At 36.0% G+C, this 27,604-nt stretch overlaps 1 protein-coding gene across 3 annotated transcripts in view; it reads right to left on the bottom strand.

The window, feature by feature from the left end:
- Positions 1–27,604, bottom strand: part of runx1t1 (RUNX1 partner transcriptional co-repressor 1) — a 161,489-nt gene that overhangs the window by 94,924 nt on the left and 38,961 nt on the right. Inside the window, exon 1 of one of the 3 annotated variants that reach the window (XM_039736445.1) lies at positions 24,847–25,052. The exons of the other annotated variants lie outside the window; for them this stretch is intronic. The gene's annotated coding sequence lies outside the window, so the exon portion shown is untranslated. Of the gene's footprint in view, positions 1–24,846; positions 25,053–27,604 lie in introns of those variants that run through there. 3 annotated transcript variants of the gene reach the window in all.

Below are 27,604 nucleotides of genomic sequence, written 5' to 3'. Positions count from 1 at the left end.
GAATTTCCTTACCTGGATTATTAAGTATGCATCGAGACTATATGAAGGGTAAGCACACAGCACTAAGTTCCAATAATGTTAGGTCTGCGCCACAGATAGCCATTAATCACCTGTTTACGGTATAATGCAGCTCTTTCTACATTGAAAGTAAACCAGATAACAGTAGCCATCGTGTTTTGTTTATCAAAAGACAAGGCTCTTATTAAAACTGCAATGAAGGTTTTAAAAAAATGATCAGCAGTCACGGTAAGAGAAGCCATCATCTCTGCAATTATTCTTCTAAAGTCAAGTTGCATTCACTTAATTCCAAAATCAAAAATGTTGAAACAAGTAGTATTTTATTTTACACTGAAAGCCAGATGCTTGCAATGCTGCTTCTTTAAATGAGTGTGTCTTTCATTACAATACTTTACTCCAGAAGAGGGACGCCACACTCAAAGATGAGTCTGGTAGCAGTATGTAACAATGTGATAAAATAGAAATTCTTCTCAAGCTTGCTATATATTAATATTGTTGCATTTTATTCTTTTATATACTGGTACACCAAAACTATCATGTTGTGTTTACATTAATGTCTTATTTATGTTACTGTCAATAAAGATTTTAACATGCACTTATGTCATTACATTCACTTGCAAACTTAGTTTTCTTAACCCAGCAGCACTCCAGTTTAACATTTCCATATTTATATTTTCAAACATTTTATATTTTTAAATCTTGAATGTTTTTTCAGAAGTAACATTGATTTTTGGGGAAAAAATGACAAATTAATTTTATTATATAAATATATGTATATCAATAATTTACTATATTTAATTAATTAAAAAACACTACATTTCCAATTTTTCAACTAATGTAGCATTTAGCAATTTCATATTCATTTTTAAGTGGTTCCCTGCACAATTATGGCTTAGCTCTACTGTGTGTTAAGAGAATACAGGATATGTAGCTGGAAAGATAAGGTGCATTTTTCATTGTAGTTTTTTTTTTCCTTTCTTTAATCCCGGGCAGAGCGCCAGCCCACCACAGGACTCACACACACATACACACACACCAAGCACACACTAGGGACAATTTAGGATCACCAATGCACCTAACGTGCATGTCTTAGGACTGTGGGAGGAAACCAGAGCACCCGGAGGAAACCCAAGCAGACAAGGGGAGAACATGCAAACTCCACGCAGGGAGGACCTGGGAAGCGAACGCAGGTCTCCTTACTGTGAGGCAGTAGCGCTACCACTGTGCCACCGTGTCGCCCCTATTTTATTGTTAATATAAATTAATAATCACAGTTATATTATCAAAGGCAATAATTTTAAGTTATTAATTTTGTCTTAATTGTGCACCCGTATTAAAACATTCAATTCACTGCATGCACCACATAAATGTGTAGTTTGTAAAAGTTAATACTGTATGTAATAAGTTAAAGTAAACCACAATTCAGTGTATATTACTTTTGATCTAAACCCTACAAAACTGCGTAATGGTACAAGATTACAGGTTGAAGCATTACATTAAAATCTAATTAAACACACCATTTTTGCAAGATATGCTACAGGGTGATATTACATTTACCTTTATACGTAAAATTCCCATTACTACTTCTAATTACTGTGCCTGTTTCAATTCAAAAGAATTAATTTTCTTGTAAAATTGTGTTTTGTAGTGATCAACAACAAAAGCCAAGGTTAGTCACTAGGAAAAGCCAGTATTGATCTACAGCATGCATGTTTTACTCATGGTGAATTGTATCTATCACATTCCAGAGTAAGGAGCTCCAGTGAACTAATAATATTAGCTCCTTGTAAAAAAAAATAAATAAATAAAAAAATAACAAATATAGCATACAGAAACATTACTCAACTACTTACATAGCTCTTTTGATAGATCTGGTTAACCAATGCTCCTATATCTGAGGCCCAATGTTTTAAGAAATTTGATAGGTAGTTTTAAATTAAGCTGAGGAGAGGCTCCAGCCAAGACAGGGTCACAGGTTGAGAAAAATCGGTGGATGGATGGAACTAAGGACAGATGTTAAATTGGCATTCCATATGTAAGGTAAAATTATGGTGTCATAAAAAATAAACTAACACGATATCTCAATGTATAAATAACTACAAAAGTTGCTTGTGACTTACCTCAATAAAGTGTTACCCTAATTCAGTGGCTGTCTTTTCAGCATGCTTTCACCTCTGTCTAAAGGCCAGCTTCCTGGAGAAATGTACTAAATGTAAATGAATGATAGATGCATAAATATTTTATTGATACCATTAAGACAGATGTCGAAATGGTAAGTACATTACTGTGGGAGCAGTGCATGCATTCAATTTCCCACCCAGAGATGTTTTTAGAAGTTTAGGGCTGCATGCAGGCAATTTAGACAACCATTAACAGAGGGCTTTCAACTGCTTATTTAAGTGGGAGTGTGCACTGAAGACTTTAACTTTATATGCTTCAAATGCTTTTCATTATCTGTAGCAAGATTAGAGATCAAGTTGTTATATTCTTAGCAAAGGATGGTTAGGGCACAGATCCCCCAGGCACACTTTAATTCAGCAATCAGAATGTTATTATTAAGCTGGAATATTTATAGTAGATTCTCACTTAATTGAGTGCACAAACAGGACTCTATTATTGATCAAGAGATTTCTGAACATTGCCTATGAAAGTATTTTCTGGGGGCTCAGAGGAAAAGATGAAGGATACTGCTAATCATTTAAATAAAAATTAACTAAACACAGGTCCTAAATGTGTCTGTAAAACCTTTTTTGTTCACAGAGCACTGATTTAAATTATAAGTATGCCCCAGTTTCTACATAATGGAGTAGGTAATGGTAAAAAGGCTTTCTATTTAAATTCTAGAAGTACTCAGTAAGTACTGAAACAGGATAAGGGTCAGGCCATGTGCAAAGAAAACAGTGATCATTGGGACATTTGCACAGAAAACAAGGGTTCAATAATTGGGTAAGTATAAGCAGTTTAGTGGAGTGTACTGGAATATGGAAATTGCAAGGAGTTGGTAGAATTAGCAGCTGTAACAAACTGTGTTTAAATCTGTATTTGCCTCTGACGTGCCTGGAAATTAACATAAAAAAACTGACTGAAATGTAATAAACTGAATTTGATTTCTGATAATAAAATGGGGCATTTGATACCTTAAACATGTAGTATAATATATGGTATAAGCTAGGGTGCTGGAACTTTTAAGGCAATCCCTAATGTCCTAACTGACTACACTTGACAACTCTAACCCAACAGAGGAAATAAAAGAGTGGGCACACCATTATTCCCATTAAGTTTCATTGGATATTCATAAGAGGTGAGCAGAAAGGGAATTTCTGAAAATGTGAAATTCAATAACCATAATTTGAAATGGCTAGGTTTGAAAAAACAGGGCTAAATGAGCTTTAATAGATAGGTTCTTGCTAAACTGTATGTATAATGTTTTAAAATTCTGATTTGGATGATGCATCTGTACAAGTAACCACATAGTTCAAATAAGCAATAAATAACTATATATGTATTATTTTTTATACAGATAACTGAGAATCATAAAGTATATTGGTAAGCACATCACACCACTGGTTTGTGCATGATATGCCAACTACTGTAGTTTCCAACTGTCTCCTTATGCAGATAGAATGGATACAAGCTTCTGATATTGGGAAATAGTAAAAGCAACAGAAGTATTCACATAAACGTAGTACATCTACAGTATGTAAGGTATGTCCTGTTTACATGTCTAGAAGGTCTAGAGCCAAACATGTTCAGAATATTTTCAAATGAATATGTAAAAAGAATAAAGACCAATTGTGGCTGAAGGAAAATCTGCCATTTTAAATGGAGCAATAGAAAACCGTTCATAAGACCATTTATGAAATACTGCCATTTTCTTCGACTGCTCTGAACTAGTCATAGACAGTATTTAATACTACAGGATTTGATTGCTAGTTATTATCCAATTTTTTTTCTTGAAGATAAAATTATTAACATGGGCATTATAAGACACTGATTAGTCTGTAACTGTATCCTTAGGTGAATCTGCCACATGCCTGGTTAAAGGCTCCTGTTATTTACAAACATACTTTAATCACTGGGTGACATTTAAGGAGAAAATTAGCTTTGTGTTCTTCATTAGTGTTGGAATAAATAAAAGAACAGACTATATAAAATGGCAATGTAAACATTTAACTTAATAATATAAGAATTATCTTTTTAAGTGATTGACCAAGTATCTATTAGGTTAATTAAAACCACAGACAAATGAAAAATAAAAATCAGTTTGGAAGCTGGTAATAATGTGGCTGAGCAGAGCACAGTTATTGACAGCGTTTTTATATATCAATGTTCAAACAGAACAAACCAAATAAAAATGCATCACATACTAAGAGCTTAGGAAAAAGACAGAAAAAGGAAGATACACAGAAAAGGGGGGTGAATATGTCATTAATATTCTGAAAGAGTTCAGGGAGATGGGGCAGCTCTATTGATATGCAAGTGACGCTTCCTCACCCTGAATACGTTATGAACTTGCCGCACACTAATATGCCATGCAATCATAAGCACCAGATGGAACAGTAGGCTGTACATGTCCCATCAAACCTCTGCTTGTCAGAAAGATGTATTAATGTCCCTGCAGCACCCCTCCCCACTCCCATATTCATTTCCTTTCCCTTTCAGTATAAAAAACTGCAATCCTTATTGCTGTCCCCTTGGACTTCTACATTTCTTAGCACTTGGTTCCTTGCATGCTCCCAAAGCACAGCTCCCCGGGGCTGCCTCATCTGTGCCAGGTGGTACAAAGAGTCATTTCATTCCATCCTATCAAATAAGGTGAGGGCCGTGGGACTGCGGCAGGCGGTGCTCACTCAAGGGTTACCAGATGCAGCAACTAACAACCTGTGCAGTTTAATATTTAAAGAGCCAACACTCTTTTTCTTTTTTCTCCTCCCAAAAACAAACAAACAAGGACATAAATAAACAAATAGACTTGAATTACAGCATTTCTTGAAAAAGAAAAAAAACTGAGGTTATCTCCAGACATTAAATAATTAAAAACGGTACACAAGTTTTTCATATTTACTTTCCAAGAAAGTCAAATTAGACAGCAAAAATTAATAAAACTTTTTTTCAAATAACACATTATAGGTATTTTATATTTTAGGTTTCTTGAGTACATACTGTTTTAATGGTTCATACTGTCTCTTATAACAATAATACCAGTGACAGTTAATATTAGAAATATAATACTATAAAGAAGTTAGATCTTTATTTAGGATGGAAGTTAAATATGTGAAGGATAAAGACAAAATAAATGTTTAAACCAACTGATTGCAATAATTATTTAATATCTCTGGGATGACCTTGGTCGATATAGTAGCATCTGCCTGATACATTTGCCACTGAAGGTACACATGGTGAATTCTCACCTGATACCATTTTATTTTAAAAGGTGTCAATAAATACATTTCACTAATAAAATAATATGATCAAGTATGCTTGTAATCATGGAAAACAGTTTCTGGAAAAATATAATGACACCATTAAATGATATCTTTTCAGCCTAAACCGAATCTTAGTATTTAGGTCCAGTTCTGACCAAGAGAGAGATAGCTATAATATATATATATATATATATATATATAGAGAGAGAGAGAGAGAGAGAGAGAGATGTATAGGAAGTAAAAAATGTACACGCTACACTAACATTTTCATTAAGCGATGAAAAAAGGTTTTAACAATGACTCTAAATCTGCAGTTTTGTAAGTATGTCATACGCTACAAATAGTAATATTATTACATGTTACACTTTTTGGAGGACATCAATTGACTGAATCATCAAAACAGTTCTAAAGCTTTGGCTTGTATTTTACCCTTTCATATCATCTGTAAAACCATATGCAGCAGTCTGTGCTGCTGAACACTTTAGAATGGTTTGAAATACTGTACACTAGAAAGGTTTCTTAAACAATAGATGATGTGCCTGGACACACAGCATGATATTAATAGGCCTCCCAGTTTTTGCAGGGAAATGACTGAATATTTGTCGAGGAAGGCTGGGAAAATGTCCAGTGAAAACACTACAATTAAATCAGCATGTTCTTTGTAATTTAATTCATGTCTGAGATTTCTTTCCTCCTTACACCAAGTGGCTTTTTACTGTATCTGCGATTACAGAGATACTTTCCTCAGTTTTGACATGAGCATTAAAACTGCAAACAGCAGACTGCTATCTAAAACATTAACTGCTATACGCAGTGGCAATTTCATTTCCCTCTCCTCCAACAATAACCCACATATAAGCTTGGATGTTAAAAGGAGTCAAGTACACCAGGCTCTAAATGCCAAATCAATTTTCAACAGATAATAAAGAGGTTCATGTTTTACATCAGCAAAATGCTATTTTACTATACCGAAAATGTGAGCTAATAATATATTACCTTACTAAATGCAAAACACAGATTTGCTTTTAGAAGAAAAAAATCCAGGCAGCAGGATGATGGTTTGTTTCTACTGGGACCCTGTCTGCCAGTGTTTTGAAAATATCACATGGCAGGGGCCATGTGTTAAAAATTATAGCCAGTTAAGTTCTCTGCTAAGAAAAATATGTAGACAATTTATGAAATGTGCTCCAGGAAGATGATGAACTAAGTAGAACCAGATTCTGAAAACAAATCAATTTTTCTCCCTCTGAAACCAAGAGAAAAACAGACTGTAGTCACATCTGTTATGCAGGAGTTTTCGGTAAGGGGTGGCCTGACCTAATGCAGCAACATTTTAAATGAAAGTAGTTTCATTTGAATTCTACACTTCCTTCATCAACAAGTTCCTAACATAGGGCACAAATTAATGTGCAGGTACTTCCATATTTTTGCATTTGTACCTCTTTGCACATGATGGATTCTTTTGATATAAAATCGGGATCAGCAAAATAAGGACATCCATCCATCCATTTTCCAACCCGTTGAATCCGAACACAGGGTCACGGGGGTCTGCTGGAGCCAATCCCAGCCAACACAGGGCGCAAGGCAGGAACCAATCCCGGGCAGGGCGCCAACCCACCGCAGAAAATAAGGACATGATAATCACTGTATTGCCTAAGGCTTCTTTCAGTAACATGATTCAGACAGATTCAGAACAAATTATCAAAATGACACATTTGACTGGGTTAAATGACAGGTAAGATTGCAGCCCCATAGGTCTTTGACCATGGTTTGATTTCCAGATGCTGTACTTTCTGTGTTTGTCTGCTGTGAAATCCCCACAAGACACTCAGTTTTCTCCCACAATACATAGAGATTCTTAAATTTTAGATGGAATGGTAATTCTATATTGGACTTTTGTGATTATAAGTGAGTGCGAAAGTAGATGTCTCTGTGATGTACTACCATCCTATCTAGGGCAGAATTCCTATTTCATCTGAGCTTGCACAGCATAAACCAAGGTTTGGTAATGAACAGAGTGTATAAGCTATAGACAAAAATCTTGGCATATTAAGGTCATAAAGTTGTAAAACTGGCTAATAAGTATTGAAGTCATAGAAAAAGCAGGTATAAGGAATGCAGTAGATCTGGCAGGTCTAGTGATGGTACAAAATTTGTTTTAGCCTTCTTCAAACCCCATTAATAATTTCTGTTGCACTAGACTGCAATCGACCCTGAATGAGGTCTTAAAACATCACAGAGAACAGTCTTGCTCATATTGGGTCAGTTTACCATTGCTAATTAAGCTAAACTTCATATTTTTGTTGTGTAGGAGAAAATCGCATGCAGACTTAGGGAATGTGCAAAATACACACAAACAATGATTGGACTAAAATGTAAACCCAATGTGAAAAACTTTTTACAAATAAATCTTAATTTTGCCTTGATTCTTTGAAAGATTTTCTGGACATTAACGATTTTATAGTTTAGGTCCAGCACGTGGGGGTGAGGCAACAAGGCAAATCGCCTGAGGTGGCACTTTTTCTTTAAAACAATATAAAATAATAAAAAAGTGTGAACTTACATAGAATTACATACACAGCCAGTGCTTTATTTTTATACTACCATTATAAATATTTTCTAAATTATTTAATTTAGAAAGTTTCACATATTAGTTTGAAAAGCCTAAGCACAAACCAAGAGAGTCTGAGAATCAAAATGGTGAATGTGCATTTAGAAACCACATGCCAGTACATGGTATTGGCATTAATTTTCCTGATTATTATATGTTTCACCACTAGTCTTATGTGAGTGCAGTGCTGCTGGAGTGATGCTGGAGAAAAGTTGCAATGATAAAAATACACACCAGCTATGTTTGACTCTACAGCCTATTCAGGCTGTATTGAGACTTCAGTTAAAATTGTTAAAATTCCATTTTTCAAGTGATTCAAACCCAATAGGGCCATGTACTGTTATCTACCCTAAATCTTACAAAATTATTTAAAAATGGATTTATCAGACAGATGCGACCCAATAAATAAGTATGAATGCCAGCTACATGCTAACATTAGATTATTTACAATGGAGGATGTCTGCAAATTGATCAGTTCACAATGGCAAGTACTCAAAGACGCTTTGATTGGAATTATCACTGCAGAATGTGTTTGCAAGACTCTCAGAAAGAAAAAAAAAACATGTGACATTGCAGATAGCACACACAGGAGTGAAAAAATAGGTTATCCTTGAATGATAGTATAAATAAGAACTAGTCAGAGTAGCTCTCCATTTAACCAAACTACCAGGTAGCTTACAGTGATGGTGACAGTACCATTATACAGTGGGATGCAAAAGTTTTGGCAACCTTGTTAATAGTCATTAATTTCCTGTATAAATCTTTGGTTGTTACAATAAAAAATGTCAGTTAAATATATCATATAGGAGACACACACAGTGATATTTGAGAAGTGAAATGACGTTTATTGGATTTACAGAAAGTGTGCAATAATTGTTCAAACAAAATCAGGCAGGTGCGTAAATTTGGGCACCACAAAAAAGAAATGAAATCAATATTTAGTAGATCCGCCTTTTGCAGAAATTACAGCCTCTAAACGCTTCCTGTAGGTTCCAATGAGAGTCTGGATTGTGGTCTCTAGTTCATTCAGGTTTGATGGCTTCCGAGCATGGACAGCTCTCTTTAACTCACACCACAGATTTTCAATTATATTCAGGTCTGGGGACTGAGATGGCCATTCCAGAACGTTGTACTTGTTCCTCTGCATGAATGCCTTAGTGGATTTTGAGCAGTGTTTCGGGTCGTTGTCTTGTTGAAAGATCCAGCCCGGCGCAGCTTCAGCTTTGTCACTGATTCCTGGACATTGGTCTCCAGAATCTGCTGATACTGAGTGGAATCCATGCGTCCCTCAACTTTGACAAGATTCCCAGTCCCTGCACTGGCCACACAGCCCCACAGCATGATGGAACCACCACCATATTTTACTGTAGGTAGCAGGTGTTTTTCTTGGAATGCTGTGTTCTTTTTCCTCCATGCATAACGCCCCTTGTTATGCCCAAATAACTTAATTTTAGTTTCATCAGTCCACAGCACCTTATTCCAAAATGAAGCTGGCTTGTCCAAATGTGCTTGAGCATACCTCAAACGGCTCTGTTTGTGCTGTGGGCGGAGAAAAGGCTTCCTCTGCATCACTCTCGCATACAGCATCTCCTTGTGTAAAGTGTGCCGAATGGTTGAACGATGCACAGTGACTCCATCTGCTGCAAGATGATGTTGTAGGTCTTTGGTGCTGGTCTGTGGATTGACTCTGACTGTTCTCACCATTCGTCGCTTCTGTCTATCCGAAATCTTTCTTGGTCTGCCACTTCAAGCCTTAACTTGAACTGAGCCTGTGGTCTTCCATTTCCTCAATATGTTCCTAACTGTGGAAACAGACAGCTTAAATCTCTGGGACAGCTTTCTGTAACCATGATGGTGAACAATCTTTGTCTTCAGGTCATTTGAGAGTTGTTTTGTGACCCCCATGTTGCTACTCTTCAGAGAAAATTAAAGGAGGAGGGAAACTTACAATTGACCCCCTTAAATACTCTCTCATTATAGGATTCACCTGTGTATGTAGGTCAGGGGTCACTGAGCTTACCAAGCCAATTTGAGTTCCAATAATTAGTTCTAAAAGTTTTGGAATCAATAAAATGACAACGGTGCCCAAATTTATGCACCTGCCTGATTTTGTTTGAACAATTATTGCACACTTTCTGTAAATCCAATAAACTTCATTTCACTTCTCAAATATCACTGTGTGTGTCTCCTATATGATATATTTAACTGACATTTTTTATCGTAACAACCAACGATTTATACAGGAAATTAATGACTATTAACAAGGTTGCCCAAACTTTTGCATCCCATTGTAATTGTATTATTCAACCCAAAAGGCTGTAAACATGTATATTATGTAAAGGTCCTTTAATTACACTGACTAGTCTAAAATAATCACAAAATTCAATGAAACTGAAGATGAATGACTATCTCTAAACTTTTTACCATCTTTCCTGTTTACTATATCCTACTAATGTATGTAGTACATGTATGTCTGTACTACTAGGGTGTTGTACCGTTTTAGCCATTATGAATGTAGAGAGAAGTCAAGCAAAATGACACCTTTTATTGGCCAATAAAAGTCAATAAAAGGTGTCATTTTGCTTGACTTCCCACTACTACTAAGGTATGCAAATAACAGTATCACCATTCAATTAATGCTGTTAGTTTTCCCAGCTATGGAGAACTTTCAGCATGCCAGGAACAGGAGAAAAGGTGAATTATCGTATTGATGGTGATGAACAAAGGATGTGCAAGATAATGCAACTACTAATCATCCTATTTGTGTGAGAAGCTTACACTTTGAGTGTATTACTAAAGACTGATTTGATTCAAAGCTTACAGTTGAAATTGAAAGTTCAATTTTACTTTGGCTTTGTCTTCCTTGCTACTATCAATCTGATGTTTTATTGTTGTGGTTTTTGTTGCTCGTGCTGGATTATAATTTAGATTGTAGTTTAGAATTATTTGCTACATCAACAGAATGAAAAGTATATTTTTTCTTCCTATGCTGGTCAATATAAAAATCATTGCCAAAGGTGGCATCGAAGAAGAATAACTGCAGTAATGTTGGGAGCTGTTTTAATACTGTAGGGAATACACATTCAATATTTCCTTCTTTCTTCAAAAGAAATTATCTAAATTGAAATTTTGAAATATTTTATAGTTACATATATTGCACATGCTCCAGATTAATATATCATAACAGAAAAAAATACACAGTATGTTTTCTTGCCAACTGTAATACTAATTTCAGCAACCATGAAAGTTGTCAGCAAACAAGACCTTCAAAGGTATGTAATATAAATGTATCTCTGTAGCTCTAAAAACACTATCAATACTTTCCTTGATAATTCAAAGCAAGTATAAAACATCAAGATGCATTTCGCCACTTTTGAGAATGATGCATCATGATCCCATCATTTAAGAACATTTTTATGCCTGACATACAACACTAAGTAAAGAGAATTCAATCAACCACCTTTCTTGAAAGTATAACCTAAAACAGTGGTTTTCAAATTGGGACCACAGCCCCCTGGGGTCCACCAGGCTGTGTTTGGGGGACCACAGCACTCTTGGCAAGGTTGTTTTTTTTTTTATTTATTCACATTTTAAAGATTGAGGAGGGGAGGAGGAGCAGGCCTTAAAAAGGACAAACTCACTTGTTCTCCTATTCCATGTCCACCGCCTGTGCCAAATCATGACTGTGGGGCCCATAGTAGCAGCTTCCACACACTCCCCACCTATCTGAACCGAAGCATGTCAGGATGGAGACTGCTTGAAAATAACACCCAAACGCCAATGGATTTATGTGGAACTCTGCATCATAACAGGTGAGTACTATCTTAATCACACTGACAAAAAACAGTTTGCAAATGTCTCTCTTATTCTCTGGTCTAGGCCAACATTACAATATTTTTACTTACGGTTTGCTTTATCATAATTTTCAGAAATTTCAGAAGTTTTAAAATGGCAGCGCACACAAACACAGTGGCCTCTTTGGCTCCCATGTATGGTGCTAATGTTTGTGTTAATGTCTATCCTGGTGTTTCCAGGAATGCATGTCTCTTTCGTTTTAGTTATAGTTGTAATATTCTTATGGCCTTAGATTTAAAGAACACACATGGAGGCACCTAGACTGCAAAAATTCCTACAGCAACCTAGGACTGCTAAGCAGAGAAAGTTCCACCATTGCAACAAGTAACTCGGATGCTTGGGCTAGGAGGTACCACAAGTGGTGTAAAAGGAAGCGGAAGCATCGCAAGCAGTAGGGAGTCCGCTGGAGGCTGAAGGCCAAGCCCAGCCATCCAAGCTCTCCCATCAGTGCTACTGGCCAAAGTACGCTCTCTGGAAAATAAGATAGACAATTTGAGACTCCAATGCAACGCCCAATCTGGATTGATGAATTGTTGATTGTTTATTGCCTCGGAAACATGGTTACAGAACAATGTTCCTGACTCAGCTATTCAGCTACAAGGACTAACACCATTTCATGCAGTTAGACGAGCATTGGGAGACTCTGTGTTTATGCAAACAATGACTGGTGTGTTGATGGTATGGCAGTTGCAACTTACTGCTCACCACAGCTGGAGTTTTTTAGTGGTGAAGTGTCAGCCGTTTTCATCTGCCAAGATAATTCGCCACCATTATAGCTGTTACAGTGTACATCCCCCCAGTGTGAATGCAAATAAGGTCTGCAGTTGACTTCAACCATACCAACTTAAAACCTGTAACACCAAAATTTTACCAGCATGTGAACTTTGCCACAAGGGTTGAGAATATGCTCACAAGGGTGTAAACTGCTCTCATCTGGGATTCTCAGACCACCTCTGTTATGCTGCTCCCAGTATAGAGGTTACTGCTGAAACAATCCAGGCCTGTACAAAAAATCATCAGAGTCTGACCTGAAGGATACAACTCAGCATTGCAGGACTGTTTTGAATGTACAGACTGGAATATGTTCAGTGAGGCGGCCACCTATAACGAACATATTAACTTGGAGGAATACACTGACTCTGTGACTGGGTACATAGGAAAGTGCATCTAGGATGTCACTATTGAAAAAACTATTATTATACACGCCAACCAGAAGCCAAGGATGACGGCTAAAGTCCGTGCTCTGCTGAGAGCAAGAGATGCTACCTTCAGATCAAGAGAATGAAGGGGCTCTCAGATCACCACAGGCTGAACTTTCCAAGTCCATCAGTATACACAGAAGATAAACAACAACTTTTGTGACATGAAAGATCCCAGATGCTTGTGGGCATCAGGGCATTAACGGATTATAAAATCTTACCACATACCTACAGTGCTGACACTTGCCTCCCTGACATGCTCAACAACTTTTATGCACATTTTAAGGCTAAAAACAACACACAGGCATATAAGTCCATGCCCTCCCCTTCTAGCACCCTGATGATGTAAGGCAGATGCTTTCCAGTGTCAACCCACAGAAAGATGTAGGACCAGACAACATACCCTGGTGTGTGCTTAGAGACTGTGCCAACCAACTGGCTGAAGTCCTCACAGACATTTTTAACATCTCTTTGAGCCAGGCTCTGGTCCAGACATGCTTCAAAAAGACCATTATCATTCCAGTGCCAAAGTAGTAAATTGTGACATGTCTTAATGACTACCACCCTGTAGCACTGACTCCCATCATGATGAAGTGCTTTGATCAGTTGGTCAAAAGACACATCAATTCCATTCTCCCCTATCTGGATCAACTCCAGTTTGCTTACCATCTGAATCACTTCACTGATGATGACATCTCCTATGCCTTGCATGTTGTTATGTCTCACCTGAATACCAGGGATTATGTCAGCTCAGCGTTCAACACGATCGTTCCACAGCAGTTGGCGAGAAAATTCTCTCTGCTGAGTCTTGACACTCCTCTTTGTAACTGGATTCTGGACTTTTTCATATAGAGGCTATCATAGTCAATATGCAATGACAGCAGAACATATAATACCATCAGGCTGAGTACAGGTGACCCCCAAGGCTGTGTGCTGCTCTATTGTTCATGCTTTTCACCCATGACTGCACATCCAAGTTTGAGTCCATTGTCAAGTTTGCAGATGACACAGCCATCATGGGTCTCATCAGCAACTTCAGTGACATATCCTACAAATTGGAGGTTACACATTTGGTGAGGTGGTGTGGGGAAAATAATCTCTCTCTTAATGTCTATAAGACAAAATTGATGCTTGTTGATTTCAGAAGAACACTGGCTGACTATTTACCACTGCTCATCAATGGCTCTGATGTGGACAGAATCAGTAACAACAAGTTTCTTGGGGTACATATCTTTCATGACCTCTCCTGGACAATCAAAACAAACTCTATTATCAAGAATGCACTACAACTCCTTTTTTTATGCAGAGACTGAAGCGAATCAGCTTACCACAATCCATTCTTACCACTTTTTAAAGAGGAACCGTGGAGATCATTCTGATAAACTGTATCACTGTGCGGTTTGGGAACAGCAAATCCCATAGGCACAAGACTCTGCAGTGTGTAGCAAGGACCACTGAGAGGAACATAGGGGTCTCCCTCTCCTCAATCCAGGATATCTTTCATATATGATGTCTGTGTAGAGCCTAAGACATCTCTCATCTATCACGTGTACTATCTGACCTCCTGCTATCAGGTAAAAGATACCACAGCATTATAACTAGCACAGCCATATCCTATAACAGCTTCCTTCCCCAACTTGTCAGACTTTTGAACTCCTACGGTACCATAACCCTATAACATTACACCAATTATGTACTGTCACTTTGCACTCTGCACTTTAATATGGATATCGAGCATTGTTCAAGCTTTAAAGTCCTGCATCTTTAGTCTTGTTGCATTGTTGCTCTGGTTTTTGGTAGTCTTATGGTGTATGTCAAATGTATGTTATTTTGCCTATGCACCGTGGATTGTAAGAAACTAAATTCTGTTCAATCATATACTATGTATGTGAATGAATGACAATAACAATTGAGTTGATATGAAATTGGCAGACTAGCACAAAAGAATATACAATGAGTAAGATTGACGAATATTAAAAATTATTAATAAAATAAACTGCAAGTTTAAAAAATTATTTTAGTGTTAGTAATACTAATCAACAGCAGAAAGATTTTGTTTTGGACAGAGTTGCTAATGTTCAGTAACCTTTATCATTCCTTAAAAAGGTAAATACAAGACATGCTGAAGGTAGAAGCAGAACTACACAACCATGAAGAAGGCTCTTTCTTTACATTGACTTTGAACCTTCCTTGAGTTATTTTTCTCTCTTTGTTCATAAGTTGCATGTAAATATAAAGTATTGAAAGGCATTTTTCATTATTTTATTTAAAAAAAGCATTTGGCATACATATGGAAAACTGAAAGACAGACCCACACCAAAAACTATTACTAACATGTTGTTAAAACTCTCAAGTACAATATTGGTGAGGGTAGGGTATATCTCCTTTTGTTGTAAATAGCAAGAGTTCAATACTTATACATTTATGATCAGAAGTCCTTCAAAACATTTTGGATCCTAGTGGTGGTATACCAAGAAAAAAAGACTGAGTACCTGGCCTAGAACATCATGTGCTATTTGATCACATATTTGTCAATAGTCTGCTATAGTGAAGTGTTTGCTTTAATCAGAAGGTCTGCTATTTTCCTAAATCATATTGTAAAACTATTGTTAGAAGAAAATGTGATGCAAGATTATGCCCAGTTATGCTGCACTGGGTTTATATTAGTAGCGAAATCTGAGGAGGTGGTGCAACATTTCAAGCGAGCATTGGCCTAAAAAATTTTTGTGAACCTCTGATCTAAAACAGTATAAAATATAACATAACCTTTTAGCTAAACTGCATAGTACTGTCAGGCAATTTTGAAATTCGATCTGAATGGTATATACAGTAATCCCTCCTCGATCGCGGGGGTTGCGTTCCAGACCCCTCCGCGATAGGTGAAAATCCGCGAAGTAGAAACCATATGTTTGTATGGTTATTTTTATATATTTCAAGCCCTTATAAACTCTCCCACACTGTTTATAAATATTCCCCGCACAGTTATACAGCATAATCCCTTTGTATTCTCTTAGATATTAGGTAAGATTCATTGAAATTATGTATGTAAACACACTGTTTATATACAGTAAAACCTAAATAATACTTTAAAGATATTGAGTGTCTCCGATATCACATATGTTACAGCCATTACGATAGACAGGCCACCAGCAATAAATACGTACAATGCAAGAAAAATTGTATACAGTAAATGGGTGTACAGTGACACTAAACGTACATACAAGTACTGCAAGTAGAAAATTAATTATGGTTACTCACCAACAATGACACGATGACTTGTCCGATAATGATGAGTTTAATTTTACTGCACAACAAAGGAGAGCGTTACAGCCCTTCTAAAGGATCCACTTCAGGCGACTGTGTAGCACCGCCGTTGTTCTTCTTCCGGCAGTCTTCAATTCAAATCCCCAAAAGCAGATTCCATCCAGACTACTGCCTCATTACATCCACTTACAACTCGTTTTACACCCTGGTTAAAAGGACACTGCGGCTGTAGATCTTATATTCCTTTCCTACTTTTTAAATAAAAAGAATCGTAGCCTCATTGATGCTGTAATGGGGTCCTACAGCGGTGTAGCTTTTCCCTTCCTTCAACAAATGCAAAACGTTTACCTTTTCAGCAATCGTTAACATCTTCCGTTGGCGCTTAGGCACAGCCCCTAAAGCAGTAGCAAGAGCAGATCGTTTTGGAGCCATAAAATGAAGGGCTTGACTATGCACAAAGATAAACACAAAAGAGCACAAAAGTTAACTCTTTACACAGCGAAACACGTTGATGCTGAATGAGCGAGATGAGACTTCCTGGTTAACACCGCATTCAGCACATAGGAACTTAACTGCGTGCTCTGATTGGTTAGCTTCTCAGCCATCCGCCAATAGCGTCCCTTGTATGAAATCAACTGGGCAAACCAACTGAGGAAGCATGTACAGGATGTAAAAAGACCCATTGCCCGCAGAACCCGCAAAGCAGCGAAAAATCTGCGTTATATATTTAGTTATGCTTACATATAAAATCAGAGGGATTACTGTATACTTAATTAAAGATACTGTAAAGAATGCTAAACTAATTGTAAATTCCAACATAAACCTACAGCATCCATGGGAAAATTATGTTTAATAGGAACAAGCTTAAATTGTTACTTAACTGGTCTGCAGTCTATTACTTCTGAACACTGATTTAAAACTGGGCTGCACATTGTATCCTCTGGAATGTCTTGGGTTTCCATTTGTGGTAAGGGAGTTAGTGTCTTTTCAATGAATATTTTCCAACAGCAAAACAGCTGAAACCTCACGTAACTGGGCATTCTCAAATTGCAGAAAAACAAATGAAGTTAGATTTCCTGTTAATACCGGTGGGTAATCTTACCAAATTAACTAACAGCAACTGGTGTTGAAAATAACCCTAGCAGACTACATGAACTGAGTAAAGTAAATTCTATGTGTATCTTAATATGATGAACATGATAGCATCCAATATGCCAAAGTGGAACAAAATAAATTGTAAAAATAGCAGCATATGTACACTTGAACACATCCATGTCACTGACTTTAAGGTATCTATACTTGTGCCAATTTAAAGAAAAATGACAAAAGATGCCAAAAAAGAAAAGATGAATCATAAAAAAAAACCAGCTAAAACTTACAGAATAGCTCAAAAAAAAGAAGATGAAAAGTATCAATACAGCCCTAAGAGAAATGTTCTAGATGGATTCATTAAAGATGAAAGTGCTATCAAGTCAACAGTAACTTAAATCTACAGATTTATAAAGAAATGCAACAACAAGTATACCAGCATGGTTGAGAGCCATGAACCATCTAAAGCATTTGATGTATGGTTTGAAGAGGTAAGGAGATCAAGAGTCTCGAAAGAATAGACTGACTCAAGAACAGTCTGAAGTCTGATCATTGATCGGTAAAATATCTGCAACCTCAAATAAAAAGCACTCCATAGCCATAGATATAAACTACATAGAAAATTACATTTTAGGGCTTAAACTGTTGAAGTGTCTCATCAAGATAGCTGAAATCCAAGTGTCCAACAAACATTATCATTACCTTTTTCTTAAAGTCACCAATTTTCTTACATAATACGGTACAGTGGCTGTCAGTGTCAGTCCAGGATTTTAAATCACCTGTAGCTCACAAACCGTTTGACCTATTAATGTGAAATACGGTACACATATACTACACGACCTCTACGATCCCCTTTTGGGGTGATGATTGACCTCCAAAGTCAAAGATCAACCCAGGAAGGTCATGGTCAAAATCAAATAACCTGTAGCCTGAAATTTGGTATACTACGTTGAAACTCTACACTACAGCTTTCTATTAAATATGAAGAGTTTTGGAATTATTACTCTTTTTTATTTTATTTTATTGTAGAATCAACTCTCAGCAGTGGGTAGCAGGGTAGACGTGTGGTGGATGTGTGCGGGCGCGGAGTATGGTCAAGTCAAATGTTACACATGTTAAATGATACACGTTATCATGCAGTATGACATTACTGCTGGTACATATAAGTTGCATCAACAGCAAGAAAAACACTCCAATCATGTCAGCTCTGAAATCATAGTACTATGATTATTATGATGCCTTACAGGGTGCACGAAATTTGTATATTAGTTAAGAGTCTTCAAGATCAAGGGTTTTGACAATCACGAATGACATGCAATCCAAACTGATTAAGCAATAAATTCCTCAACAAGTATGGGATGCAATGCCTGATTATCTTTATATATAATACGCTACCGTGGTTGTCCGTTTGTCTGGCCAGGATTTTAAATCAGCTGTAGCTCGCAAACCGTTTCAACGATTGACCTGAAATTTGGTACACATATACTATGTGACGTCTCACTTTCTGGGTGATGATCAACCTCCAAGATTTATTCCTCTTTTTATTTTTATTTTATTGTAGAATCAACTCTCTGCAGCGCGCAGCAGGGCGACCGTGCAGTGCATGCATATGGGTGCCGTTCTCATTCCCTACCACCTTCGCCATCACTTCCCCTACCTCTTTATATCTTAAATCATTCTTGAGACAGATTAAGTGCCAGCTTACGTGAAAAATTAAAGAATACGTACTAAGTAATTGCAACACAAACTCTGACTTAATAAGTTTTAATGCTTTAATCAGATAAATATAGAAAGATCTGAATAGTACTAGTTTAATTTGGAGCCACTTTGAATGACCAAGCTCAAACAGAAGTGAAAAAACAATACATTTTTTTTTACAGATTAATGTGGCTTGAATTCAAAGTGCATGCATATTTAGTATATCCATGTTGGTTGAGTTAATATTTTCATTAACATGGTCACTGAATAAATACCACATCTCCAAGAAATAATACAACTAGGATTTTCTCTTACTCTATATAAGGAATAAACCCAGATGGTGGCTATCATTTAATGCCTCTCACACTGCCCCAAGTACCAATATGAACAATGGCAATGCCACCTAAATGTATCACTACATTGAACAAAGGAAGCCACAGTCTTGAAAATTTTCAATGACAAAGAATAAAACTGAGAAGCAGCAAAAGGGTTTAGAAGAAGTCACTGAAATGCAGTATATTCAAATTAAAAACATTAGGGAATGAGAACAGCCAATTCTTCAAAGTATATAAAAGCCAAACAATAAGACCAAATGTGTGTAAATGTGTATAAATTTCCCGACCACAGTAAAGAGAGAGAGAGCACTGAGGAGGAGGCCAAATTTCCATTAAGTGTAATTTGCAAGAGGTAATATAATGCCTCTACACATGTTTAACCTTAGTACACTTATTTTTGAGGCATCCTAATCATATCTAACATATTTGAAGATGGTTATCCAAAAAACACGTGTGGATAAGGTGACACCCTGGACCAGCTGAGACATGGTGAAAACAGGTCTATAGCAAGACGTAAATAACACAGAGAAGTGAAATATGACTTCTGTGAGGGTAAAATTGGCTTGTGTTAAGAAAGAGGATGACTGGATAATGTCAATATAAATTAAAAAAAAAAATCTTGCAGTAAGACAAATAAGTCAACAATCTGAGGGTTTATGATAAACCCTATATTTTGCTATTATCTCAAAGCTGAGATCCTGTCAGAAAAGCCAATAACAACAACAATAATAATAATAATATTCATATACTGTATTACAGCATGTAGGACATCATTGTGGAACAGCATTAATGATGATGCTCAACAGATCCAGTATCTTTGTTTTTGAATCTTGTGACCACTTTTCATCACACATCCCAAAAGCTTGTGCTGTAGGTTAATCATCAAATCTAAACATGTCCTGTTTAACCGGGTCCTGTAATACACCGGTTGTATGTCCAGGGTTGGTTCCTGCCTTATGCCTAATAATGAACTTCCTGTTAAGAAAGTATACCTGAGATGGACTTGGTTTAGAATACTGTTTGCAGTTAGTGGGATATATTATTTAACTGGATTTCTTTCTATAGTTCTCTGTCTACTACAAAAGAGACTTCATTCTACATGAATTACTACAATATTTATATTGTGGTCATAGTGTGTAAAAGTTTATATATAAACTCTCATGCTTGCTAATGTTATTTGACTTCAATTGCTTATTTTCTTATCCAGATGACATTAACATGGAGATACTGTAAATACTGTATATAAAGTGAATGAAGTCAGCAGCAGCTCACCCTTTGTACCTGGGTCTATTCTCCATAAAGAAATGATTAATAAAAAAAATTACAAAAAATTAAAAAAAAAAACAACAATTGAGTAATATTATTATTAGCAACAACTTAGTACCGTCTATTTCACAAAAATATTTTAATGATTTTTACTTTTCATAAAATATATCCTGGTGGGAACTTGTGAATACCACAATTAATTGCATTAATTGCAGTACATGGTCAATTCCATTAATAACAAGTACTGCATTACTTTTTCACACAGAAACCAGCTGAAACGAAAACTAGCAGCCACTATGAATACCCAAAAGAATAAAGTTCATGATGTGCATTATGAACTCTTGGAGAGTAACATAACAGCATTTGTATAACAACAATAGAATAGTATCTTAGTAGTGGGCAATAATAAATCCACAGATGGTCTAGGTTTTTTTCCCTAATATCTATGGTTTGGACAGATTGTAAAGCAGTTTGTCCTTAAGGAAATATGTTGGAGAAAAAAAAAAAGCAAAAACTTCCAGATGGGTATTAGGAATAGCCAAGTGTCAAATCTGCTCAAGTGTCTCTGAAATGGCATATTGCTTGTAGTCACAGCTGCTAACACAAATTCTCAACAGAACTCAGCATAGTCTTTTAACACCTAAAACTGACAATATAAGTCTTTGTGTGTTATGTGCACACTAAAACTTAAAACAAAACAAAATAAAGAAAATCACATATTTTATAAATGACCATTACTCTGTTAGATATCTTAGCACATCAAACTACAGTTTTCACAGAGGTTGGTGTTCATGACTGTTTTTGAAACATTCTATATTATAAGAACTGTACCCACTTTACACAACTTAATTGTAAAAAATGTCCTTCATATTTTCTGTTGAGAAAGGGTAAGTTAGAAGGCATATTCAGAAATAATGAGGGAATCTGTCTGCATCCTTGTAGTGGTGGCACAGATTACTTTGATAGAAATAGATCTGATATAAATTAAATAAGTTAAATACATAATGAAATATAAAAAAAGCAAGTATTGAAAAGTAATCATTTGCATGTCTTTTGTATATTTTAAACTTTACTATGTAAACTGAGAAATCAGGCACGGAGGAATTCTTGAAAGTCACCTTGAACACTTCCAGTTAGCAAATGAATATATTAATCAAATTTTATTTTCATTCACCTTGCAGTATTTGTTTTATTAGTTTTCTTAGCATTTTCCAAGGATATCTTTTATAATATACCATCCACATGATTAACATACATAATGCTTCAGAAAAGGTGCTCTCAACCTGTGACTCTTCTTATTTGAACATGTAACCCAGACAAGCTCCTGGATGTTACTGATTACCAATCACAAATTATTTGCATTGATCATTCATGCAGTTATGTACTGTATAGACGATGTTTAACTGCATGTTATATGTAAAAGCTCATAATCCCCTCATAATTTGCGTGTCTGTCAAATCAGTTTATTCAAATATTTTATGATGTTCCATGAGTGCTTATAATGGTTTGTTGTTTCCTTACACACCATGACAAGGAAATTAAAATGTCACATAATTAGAAAGCAGGACATGCAAAAGACATAGGGTGGCAGCAATCAAGAGGCAGTATGTTCTAAATCTGAGAGTCAGGAAATTAAAAAATGAAGTGAGCTGTGCCCAAAATAGGTGTTAGCGGTACAAAGATAACAACTCAGCTTGCTGCTATTCTACAAATGTACTAACACTGGTATAGGAAACACTAGATATACAGTACACTATGTGAATGCACTTTAACTGACTTGTACTAAATAAGGTTATGCTTTTGAAAACATCTCGCAGACAGAAATCCACAATCAAGTCTTTGTAGTGCTGTTAACCTGTTTCTTGACTATAAAAAATTAATCTACTTAGCTGGCATCTGGAAGATCATTAATATACGAATTTGTTATTTATGAAAAGTTAATAATTATATTTAGAATGCTCTTCATTTAACCTGTAGACTGTACTTTTAATAATTAATTAAACAAACTGAGGACTGGTGGTTGGTTTTGTTCTTACTAAATGTTAAAAGCGGTACTATTTTCCCTTTGTTTGTTGTTCTTCTTCATTAGTTACTTTTCCTTATAATGCCTTGATTTAAATACATTATTAAGTGATAATGTTATTCCCAAGTAAACATTTACAGTACATTCTTTTTTATGTGTAAGCCTAATAATTTGTGTTCATTTCAAGGAAACTTGTTGAAATCTTATTTTGTGGTCCGTTTAGCTTTATGAAATCTATGGCTGTGGCCCTCAGTAAAAACAGGTTGAGAAGCACTGCTTTACATATACAAACCTCATATTTTCAAGCCACTTGGTTGCAATATTAATTATATGTTAGACATAACATATAAATTGTTATGTTAGACATAAATGACATAAAATAAAAATAGAACAAAACAGAAAATTATATCTGGCAGCAATACCTACACTAATGTCCAAGCAAAGACTGGAGGCAGCAGATACTGTTTCAAAACACCATCTGCATAGTATACAAGATATGTAATCTCTTCAGTGCATCCACCACATGTATAAGCAGCCAGCTGCATGCTTTCTTTATATCTATGATACTGAGAGATAGACACACGACCAGATTCAGTCTACATATAAACCATCAACACAACTTGGTTAAAACGTATTGGTGAGCAGGCTAACAATTTTATTATTAGAGCTTGCTGGCAACAATGCAAACCACAAAAGAGAAACAATGTAAAAAAAACTTTGAGCAGAACTGCAGTCTAATTTTTCAAACCAAGTAAGAATGAAAACACAAACTGGCAGAGCAGTGTAAGGTTATCATACAAACAATCTGACTGAAGCAAGACAAATGTGCACTACAGCAGGTTGATATCACAATTCAGCACAACCTAGCCAGCTGTCAAATACAATTTGCTACTTAACACATGACATACAATTGCAGGGAATGCTGGTAATACTTTATGCACATGAGAGTCTGCATTCAGCATAATAAAGAACCTCACTTGAACAGACTGACAATACAAATCTGAAAGTCAAAGATGGACTGTAAAACAGACCAGCTAACCAGAATAAGACTTGAAACACAAACCAGCACAAGATGCAATGAGAGGAAATGAGAACATGAATCATTCAAACACAAGGCTAAAATGAAAACCGATTGACCAAGTGAGGCTGCTAACTCCAACTGGTAAAAGGAGATTAAGCAAAGAACATACAGAAGTAGTTAGTCTTAAAGCACAGATCAGGCCACTAGTGAGGCACACAAAATGAAACCGACAGTATAGTTGAAAAAGAAAAAAAAAAACAGATGAAAACTAAAAAGCAAAAGGCTAAAACCTGAAAGAATTAATTCATCAATTTTCTAAACCTGTATTGTCCATTACTGGATTGCAGGGAGCCAGAGCCTACCTTGGCAGCACATTATAAGAACCAGATTCGTCCGAGATGTCACTCCATCACAGAGCACACTGATGCAAACATCAACACATGGCCAATGTAGAGCCACCTAATACACTCTTCTTTGAGACCTGGCCGATACCTTGAATACCCATGCAGAGACTGGAACATCATAGTAACTCTACATAGTAAATGTGCTTGGTTTCAAACCAAGGTCACTAACTAGTACACTCCCCCACATCCACTCCCCATGTTGTCAATTAAATTAAGGAAATTTACTAAAATAAAACTACATTTATTAAAATAAATCACAAAAAGCAACTGATACAAACAGACAAATAATAATAAGATACTAAACTGTGGCTTTCTTTAAGGGAAAACAATATTACTACATTTTACTATGCAGTATTTTTCCTTCTGTACAAGAAGTTGGAAGCCACCATGAAAAAAGGGAGAGTTGACATTGTAACCATAGTTATTTTGATTTAAATTAAAACTGTATAATAAACCATTACCATTAATAATAATAAAAAACTTTCACATTTGTATTGTACAAAATGTCTATTATAAGCAAATATTACTGACGTATATTTCTTCAAATTCTGCTGTTCTCCTGCCTAAGTCTAAAACAGTTTGGTAAAAGAGGGCACAAGCCTTTCAGCGCAAAGCTGCATTGTCCAATGTGACTCACCTGGCACCCTGTAATGAGATATGTACCTCAAAACAAGATCCTTCTTTTTCTTTCACTGTGTCTTAGGGGAGGCTAATCCCAAGCTTGCAGTAGCCTGCTTTGGAATGAGCAAACAGGAAAGTATTAGAGGCCATCAGGGTTGGCAGTGGCAGCCTAGCTGGAGGCAGGACGGCAGGAGCGTGCGTTTCTGCCTGGCAAAGACAGATGGAGAGCTGACACACTGTATTGCACTTGGAGCAGAAATGTGAATGATGACAGAAGCACATGTGGCCTTGAACCAAGCCCCTGCCTCTTCAGGCAAAACAATGACAGGGATGCATGCGCATATTATCCTAGTTCGAGCCCCCACCTCAGCCGACACACTGCAGCCATACATTTCTTGGCAGAAAAAGGCAAGTGGGGGAGAGAGAGAGAAAAAGAAAGAAAGCACATCAAGGAAAGGTTTCCCAAATCATGCCACCTTTGCAAGCAGTGTTTTTTTTCCCTAATCATCTGGTTACCATCTGACTTTTGCTACAAAGCTGTTTGACGAGGATCAGTTTACGCTATGGATTACATAGCTAAATGTCAACTTTTCTTTGTGTTTCACGGCCATCTTCCCAAATAGAAAGATATCCTTATATACTGCTACTGTCTTCCTAATTTCTGTTCATTAACAGAGATCATAAGGCTCTTTTTACACCAGTTCATAGGAAAAATAATTTCTAGAAAACTCCACAAACTGAAAAGACAACATAAATTATCAAGTAAATATTTTAAATTACAGCATATATATGAAAATTTGATTTTGTTCTAAACAAAAATCTTAAATAATAACTTCCACAAGGAATAAAATGTTAACATCTACAATCTCTTAAATAATGTTTTATACCAGGCAATGATGGGCAGTTTACACAATATTAAGAAAAGACAAGCGGTCACATTTTCTGACTGATTTTTGATATCCCATACAAAGTGTTTCTTTTTTTGTGAAAATGACACCTTAACTCAAACAAAACAGATGCTGACTACTTCTAAAACATGATTTAAAATGTACTAGAACTTTACAATCAGCCAATGCAATTTAGCCAAAACCCTACTAAACAGTTCTTTAAAGCTTCAAAAATATGTCACCTTTGCTCTACATGTGATCCCAAAATAATGTTTTAACAATTTCCAAGTAAGGAGGTTGTAAATGTGATACACTTAACATCCATATTTATATTCATCCATACGTGTTTGAACTTTTTTTTTCATTTACATTTATAAGGCTGTAGCCAAAGATGTATCAGGCCAAGAAACACTAGGTAAGACACCAACACATCGTGGGGCATAATACATCAATTAGCCCAATATGCTTATGTTTCAGATGTTAAAGAAAAGTAAATAAATCCACATGAACAGTGACTGTGAACTGGACACAGGTTGTTAAGAGCTGTAAGGTTGCAGCACTAACCATTGTGCCACCATGCTTGCCATATATTTACAGTATTCCAAAACATAAAATACGCCTTGATCAACTGCTGCTCTGACTCTTATCTGCCCATACAGGCAGATATATTTTCATCTGTTTTTCACTGCATCTAATTAACATGTCTGGGCTTTTAATACTTGTCAGCTTGATTGCATTCCCCCTCATAAATAGCTTTAAATGACTCATGAGTTGTACCGGGAACAAATCAAAAACTGATCACTTTAGTCTTTAAGAATATGCTTTCTCTTTGTCTCTCTGGTGATGGGAATGTCTGTGGCTTTTTGACAAATGGTGTCACTTAGTAAACACTTCAGTCTCAATGTAGCATGCAACTCTCACCTAATGCAATGACACTCTTAAAATTCCACTATTGTCAGAAGAGCTTTAAGAGGAGTGGGAGAAGAATGATAGCGCTCTGTCTTTTTGACAAACTGCAGCAGTCACATTTTTTTCAGAAATATCACACTTTCACTATCTAGAAGCATTTCAACTTCAGCATACAACCATCTTTTTTGCTATTTTGGGTATAAAAATAGTTTTCCCTAACTATAAAATAAATAAACGCAAACTACTTAAAAACAAAAGAAGTGAAACAAAGACTTAAAAATATATGCCTTCCTGTTTCAAAACTTGAGCTAAAAACATAGAATGAAATTTAAAAAAAAAAAATCACTAAAAGAATATTATCTTTAGAAATTGCTACAATACTCCAAAAGAAAACTAAACTAAGATGAGCCAAAGACAGACAATACTATTCACCCTAAATACATTTTATTATACATGCTGTTTATATGATTAGGATAAAAATTCACAGTTATGGAAATATGATCTGGATTAGAAATACACCTGGCAAACAACAGTAGACTGAAAATTTTAACAAGAATTTAAAGTGAAAAAACATATTTCACCAATATGATCAAAAGCATTTTTTTAATATAAACACAAATATTTGAGTTTAGCAATTGTTGTGTAAAAACTGTGGATCATCAGAGTGTCTTCAGTGTTTGCTGGATGTCATACTTTTAATGAATATACCAGTAAATCAATGATTATAACTTACAAAAATGGCCACTAGGTGCATTTCTTAAAATTACCTGACAATAAATGTACAGTAAATGCCAGGTTTTTACAAATAATATTTTCTTTCATTACATTTGTTGCAACTGTACTCTTCACTAACATGATTTATAGATAAAACCCAACAGTGCTACCCTAAAAAAATCTAAGGCACCCACAAATATTTATTATTAGCTACCCAACCTTTTGTTTAAATTTGATTATAGCCAGAGAAATTTTTTATCATGG

Source organism: Polypterus senegalus, chromosome 15, assembly GCF_016835505.1.
Source record: "Polypterus senegalus isolate Bchr_013 chromosome 15, ASM1683550v1, whole genome shotgun sequence".
Classification (NCBI taxonomy): Eukaryota; Metazoa; Chordata; class Cladistia; order Polypteriformes; family Polypteridae; genus Polypterus; species Polypterus senegalus.
The sequence above is the reverse complement of the archived record's forward strand: the minus strand, read 5'-3'. Positions and strand labels throughout refer to the sequence as shown.